We start from the raw sequence: 7,128 nt of genomic DNA, 5'->3' as shown, positions 1-7,128 counted from the left end.
AAAAAAAAAATTAAATTAAGTCCCTTCTTCCAACATCCCTCATATCTAATTAATCCCTGCTCCCTAGATAGAAAATAGTACAACCATTTTCCTGCTATTTCTCATTCATCCAAAACAAGACCATGGTATTAGAGCAAGAAAAATCTCTTACTGGTTCCTTTTCTGAGGTTGCACAAACTTAAGGTCTAGTCACTGATTGCTCTCACTGAAAGTCTATGGCAGCCCTCATGTCTTTGACATCCTGTACATCAACCAGTCTCCATCTCCTGCTTCAAATTTACCCCCCACCAAGACAGCATTACAATGTTGACCTCTCTTTCTCCCTCTTATCTTTGAGCCCTCAAAACACTCAGTACCAGTTTTAAGAAATTCTCTTAAGGGTGTGCAATTCATGCTGGCTCTTTGTTGTTTTGGACTCTTGGTTGTCTCTCTAATGACCTTGCTTTTGTGCCAAGTGAAAAACCATTTTTTGCCCTCTGTACATTAATAGAAAAGATTAAAGGACTGATTCTCATTTACACTACGGCCATTTTCCACCACTCGGTACTATAAGGAGATTTTAAAGTGCATAGAACTGTAATTTATTTGCATTCAGGCCTCTTGGACACTGCTAAGAGTAGTGTAAAAATAGCATCAGTGTAAATGAGAACCAGGCCCTAAGTCCCTCTCTGGGGAAAGTGAACCAGTGCCCAGATCTTCTGATTTGTTAGTAATTAGAAGTGACGGTATATGGTTGTGATTTCAATTGCTTTCATGCTATGCATGTTTCTAAAACAAAGTCAAACACCCGATCAGATCTAGTGTTCATGGATGTCTTGCTAGTAAAACAGCTAATCCAATTCCTTTAATGACATATTTTGCTTATCTGCTGTTTTTTCTATTTTGGGCATAAAAGCACATTCAATCTAATGTTCAGGGATTTGGAGCTTGCAATTTGTTCACCCCGTTAGACTTCTGGTTCACATAATGTTTTATAAATTGAATACTCATTGTACAGCTGCTTCTGTAACTTGTTGTCTAGTTTCAATATCACTTTTTTTCTTAACACCACTACTAGTTTTAAAATAAGAAAGTACTTTTTCATTTGCCCATTGACTCACTTGAATCATTGCTTGTAGAGTAATTACAATTCTAAATCTTCTATCCTTTCATTAGTTTTCATGACTCTTCATTCTCTACATGGTTTTAGGGGAGAAAAAATCATCTTTTTTTTCCTCCCTCAGACTCCTCTCCTTTGCATACTTATTCAATGCCAACCCAAAAATATTAAAGAACCCTATCTGAAGCAGAGCTGGTGAAGATTGCAGAATGTTTTCTGTGAGCATTCTTTTGAATTTTTAAATTAATTCACTTTAACTGTTCAGACCTTTTTCTTTTTCCATAAATTTTCTAGCAAATTGCTGTCACTGGTGGGGGTGTCAAAAAAAAAAAAAGCAGCAAGTTGTAAACAAATACTGTAGAATCAGAAAACAAAAACTTCAAATCTGTAATTTTAAGTATTTCCATCAGAAACCAGACTCTAAAGGTACATGCATGCAGTCAGGGAACAGAAAAATATCAAGTGTCCAATCAAAATGGTTCTAATTTCAAATTCTGAATACATGGAATGAACTTGGGAACAAACTACAGATTAGGAATTAAACACACAAATTATTTGCTGAATAATTTTGAATAAGAAGGAGAAATACATTGAATAAATTATCTATTGTAAACTATTCATCCAGCACTAATTTAGACTAACATCCTAGCAACCCGGAGTATGGAAGATCCTCCTGTCCCACCTCCCAGAACTCTGCTAACAAATCTGCAGCAGAAGGTCACGTATGGGGTCCAAAGGTCATTCAGAGCAGGGTGAGGCAGATGGCCCAGGATGAGAAGGTATCAAGCATCAGAGACTGGCTCACACTTTGCCCTATTAAGGTCATCTATATAGGAAGACATACATTATCAGCAAAATGACAGGTTTCAGAGTCAGTGTTAGTCTGTATTCGCAAAAAGAAAAGGAGTACTTGTGGCACCTTAGAGACTAACAAATGTTAGTCTCTAAGGTGCCACAAGTACTCCTTTTCTTATTATCAGCAAACTTCCCCAAGTGGGGAAATGATGGAAAAGCTCCGATAGGTAGAGTGCAGGCAGACAACATGTGGGGTACAAGGCTACACAGGAACAAAATAGTATTTAATTTTTATCACTTCTGCAGTAAAAATGGCCAATTCCAAACTGCAAGACTATTACAAATTCCACAACCAAAAAATCATGCATAACTATACATTGAGCCCTGAGTGTATAGCAATAGAACATAAACAAAATTATAAATCAGTACCTGAATCCCAAATTCTCCAGCATTCTGAGGCACTCATACTTAGTTGAAGTGTCAGCATGTTGGAATCCTACTGAATCAGAGTGAGATTAAGTTTTGTTCCTGTTATTCTTTCCTAAAAGAAATATATGTAGAATTTAGTTTGTTCCTGTTATTCTTTCCTAAAAGAAATATATGTAGAATTTAGTAAAACTCTCCAAAATATGTTTATTGATTTAGAGTAAATGCTGTTTGAGGGCCAGTAGGTGCCTTTCATGGTATAAATCTCCTCACTTGTGATACGAGTTACTGGTCTCCTGCAGCTACCACCTCTAGGAAAGTTTGTGTTCTATTCATGCTGCTCTTAAAGTAGCATCACAAATTCAATTTTTGACAAGTGGGTAAAATATCACTGACAAGTGAGTTTTATCATTGTCAGGTTGAGAAAACAGTTATTGTTAACCTCATCTGTTAAATATTCTAGATGATTTTGCAAAGCTTCCCTAAAGATACAGCTCTGTATAATATTAATTAATATAAGAAATTTGTCTAGCAAGGTTTTTATCATGGCAGCCATAGCTGGAGTATCTGAGCACCTCTCAAGGAGTTAAAAACCCAATTCACAAATGGCCTGTGGCTTAAGTTTCCTCCCTACTTATCCCATAATACACTGGTTGAAGGGGAAAGTCTGGCTGAAAACTAACAACTTTAAGGTTCTGAAATCTAGTGTTAAAATAAAATGTTTTAAAATGTGGATGGCTTGGAATGTCACCTTATTTCCTGACTGTGAAGCAGTCAAGTCAAAATTCAACTTGTAAGTGATTAAAAGAAATTAAAAAAAAACCCAAACAAAAATCTTCTTTTGCATTACACCAGTAATGAATCTTATCTTCAACTTTTTTTTTTTTTTTTACTTCTACGATGATTGTGTCTAATGAATATACCTTTTAACCATCTGCCTCATGGATCATTAAATGCAGAGGACAACTCTGGAAAGACAACTCAAGTAAAATACAAACCCAAATGACACGGGCTGAAGCACTTGTTTGTTTGTTTAAAAACAAATTTTTTCTAGTAGTATTTATGCATTAGAGGAATTAATTCCAAGTATATAAATAATAATTGAGAATATAGAGCCATAAGTGTACATAGCGCTTTACAAAAACAAGTAAAGACAGCATCTCTGTTTAGGAGAGTTAATCTAAATCATGACAAGGACAACAGGAGTTTCAGAAATGGGGGTGGTGGGAAATTACAATAATCTTGCAGGTGCTTCATGGTAAGCGAGTGAGACATCAGAGGCTATTTTAAAAAGTATGGTTCATAAACCTCCTTGAAGAAGTGTACCTTGAGAAGTGGTGCAGGCATCGCATGCAGGGTGCAAGATTGCCCCTGTAAGGATATCTCACCAAGACTTGTCATCAAGGAATGAACCTGGGACATTTGGGGCTAAAAGCATAACCCCCATCACTTAAGCCAAAGGAGTAGCTCCATTAGCTGGTAGCGTTAGTAAACTCTTATCCTTTTCTGTTTACCAATCTCCAGTGGAGGAGGAGTAACAGCCTCTGAACCATAGGAAAATGTAGCATGTTTTAACTACAAAATAGTCAAGACATTCAAGACATGTAGTAAAGAGCCATTAAATACATTCCTACTTAGTCCCCTTGCTTTTTTAAAATAAATGAGCATTTCTCAGCCAGTTATAAGTGTACAGAAACTATTGAATGGCAAAATGCATTAATGTCAACCACACTGAGACAAAAAAAATCATATGCAAATAGATACGATTTGTTGTTTTTTTAAAAAATTTTCTTCACCGTTATTCTATTTTAGCTTTATTTCTCCTAATTTAAAAGTTGCTCTGCCTTCAGTGCATGCTATTTCTTTCTCTGTAAAATACCATTTAGATGCACTAATTGTGAATGTCATTCTGTTTCCAGAGAATGATAAATACATTGTTGCTAGGCAACTGTTTCCCAAAGACAATATTTTCAAAGGACAGATGCATATATATATATATGCGCAATACAGAGGTGTCACAAGACATCTCTGTCACTCCTCAGTATACTCCACTGCATGAACAATTCATGTGGTTTCACACTCACAAATACACACCAGGGTGCTAGCCTTTTAAGGAAGCTGTGTATTTCTTCTTTTCTTACAAAATAACAATAATACAGGCTTACAGCAAGGGAAGGCTTCCATACCACCATCACTCTTCAGCTCAGGCTTATGCTCTGAGCTTCCCTTCCAAGCTATCTCTTGCTTCCTGTTCCTCCCAATTACTTCATAAGCCCAGTGATTTCCACTCAGGTGCTCAAAGAATTTGCATAATTATCTCCAGCTGGGCCTGCAGTCTTCTTCAGGCTGCAGCAATGTCAGCCATCAGGATGCTGCTGATAGTGCCCTGTAACAAGAGGCCAAGACAAAACTCCCTTTCAGGAGGGTTGAAGTGATAGCTAGTTAGTAGCTGTCTGTCTCAGATGGAAAACAATTTATATGCACCCTCTCTGTTAACTGTCTTCTCATTGTGCACAGCAATTTCCTCTGAGGGATTAGAACTTTTAGAAGCAATACTTACACATGTAATGTTTTGGTGCTTCTGGATCATTGTTTTCAGTGCTAGGGCCTGATCTCTGCCCTAGCACTGAAGTAGTATTTGTTGTGTGCTTAGTTAAGCAGAGGACATTGTGTTGCCTTGGTGATATGTAGGTAATATTGAGCATATTCAATTATGCGAGAACTTGTTCAACGATATAAAGGCCTGGCCTAAACCTCAGCCTAGTTTTTGGGGGGGAAAAACCAAACAAACACCTTTCTAAAGATTTGTATAATTTAAGTGCCTTTTTTGGCTATCATAATGAACCCACAGTTTTTGGAAGGGAGATTTCTCAGCTGCTATGACTATGCCATGGGAAGCACTGCTTATAAACTTCTCATATCCTGATGTGCAGTATGTTTTTGGGTGACCTTGACCAGGAAAAGTCCAGGGCAGACACACATGAATACAGAGACCCAGAAGAGCATCTGCTAGGAAAGTGCGGTAAGATTAAAAGAGCTAGCCTTGCATAGTTTGGCAGAACAGCTCAGACAAGTATGCTTACTGTGTACATGCATTGGACAGTCAGAAGAGTAAGAAGGGACAAGAATTACTTAGGGTGACATGCACATGGGTATGACCTTAAGTGATTGGATGAAACTAAACAAAGGAAAACATAAGATGAATGTAAGGGCTAATTTCCTACTGGTGAAGTACATTCCATTATGTAACAGTTTATAAAAAGAGTCCCAAGCCCTTGGGCAATTTGAAGTCACATGAGATGAAGCTAGGCATCGTTAACAATGCTCCTTTGCTAAGGAATGTCATTGGGACTGCATGAGGTGTAAATTGGGAAAATTTGCCTAGAAATATATTACCAGGAAGTTGCAGGGGAGGTTCACAAAGTTTGATGCTAATCTATAAAGGAAACAAAAAAGGAAAAAAAATCAGTGGAATATCTTCAAAATATCAAGTCACAGACCAGATTTTATTGCAAATGCCTTATTATGTCTGAGAGTGAAATGATACAATTTTAGGGACAGTGAGTTTAGGGTATGTTTTTGCAACTGTTTCATAGGCAAAGTTAGACTTATCTTGGTAGGAAGTGGCACTCATTCTGTAGATTCAAGCAACAGGTACATTGAGGAATTTTAAGCTGTAACCATATTGAAAAAAAGGGAATTTCAAGCCTCAACCATAGAAAGAAGCCCACAAGAACCAGGCCACAGACCTCATTGTAACATTCCAGGACTGCTAGTCTCAGGCCTGTTGTGAGTTTGGCACCTCTGCATTTATGTTCCCATAAAAAATACTAATAGACATTTTCTTTACATTTAAAATTTCTTGTTAGTATTTGGATTATGAGCATACTGAAACATAATTACCTGGGGCTACTAACCTTCCAATTATTGAGAGTTCAAACCCATATTGAAAACAGGAGTCTTTACCAATACACAATACACATGCTTACGGATCAATATTAACATATCTTTAACCAGTTTGTGTAAACTCCAATTGACAAGCACACTGAGATATTTCATTTGTTTTGCTACCCATTTGCAGTAGGGCAACAGCAAGATGATGGCCACATCTGTGGACCCTTATTCACATTGATGAGCACTTACTCTCTTGATTAGTCCTGGTAAATCAAAGTATCTGATTAGGATCAATAGGATGCCTTACAGGAGGAGTAAATGCTCACCAACTTGAGAGTGGATTTCACAATGGAGACTCATTGTTCTCCTGGCAATCTTGAGAAAGCATAGATCGCTCCACTGAATGGTCTGAAGTTCTGATATCAGCATTATGAAAAGCTCTGTATTCCACTCCCTCTACTCCCTTAATTTCCTAGTGTTTCTTGATCATATATGCTAATAGTGTCAGAGTCAAAATGAATAAGCCTGGTGACAAGAGCAATTTGTTTAGTTCCCCCCTTGCTAACCTAAATGACCAAAAGTGATTTTGCTGTATAGAATTAGCCTGCCTCTGAAAGTCACATGCATATGTAGCACAAGCATAATGGTCCCTGATCCTTGATCAGGGCCCAGTGCTTGGCCAAAATTATAAATATCCAGTATTACAAAAAACTACCCCATTCTATCCTGCCAAATACCATCTCTGTGGTTTTTTAATTTTCACAAATGACAATTTAGCCATCACAGAAGTGCTAACATTCTATTTTGAAGAAATGGAATGACTTGATGGTTATGATACATTAGGCAAGGCTTCAAAAATTGCTGATGGTACAAGAAAAGTACTGTTGAGGGCTTTCAGCAAGTCAGATCATGAG

General features: G+C 37.4%; 1 long non-coding RNA gene across 1 annotated transcript; it reads right to left on the bottom strand.

The window, feature by feature from the left end:
- Window positions 1–1,462: 1,462 nt before the first annotated feature.
- Window positions 1,463–4,717, bottom strand: LOC119854867. Its single transcript, XR_005292661.2, has 3 exons — window positions 4,486–4,717; window positions 2,324–2,435; window positions 1,463–1,925 (listed from the first exon to the last, which is right to left on the bottom strand). It is a non-coding gene; the product is annotated as an uncharacterized LOC119854867 (long non-coding RNA).
- Window positions 4,718–7,128: the final 2,411 nt, after the last annotated feature.

This window comes from Dermochelys coriacea, chromosome 4 (genome assembly GCF_009764565.3).
Source record: "Dermochelys coriacea isolate rDerCor1 chromosome 4, rDerCor1.pri.v4, whole genome shotgun sequence".
Classification (NCBI taxonomy): Eukaryota; Metazoa; Chordata; order Testudines; family Dermochelyidae; genus Dermochelys; species Dermochelys coriacea.
The sequence above is the reverse complement of the archived record's forward strand: the minus strand, read 5'-3'. Positions and strand labels throughout refer to the sequence as shown.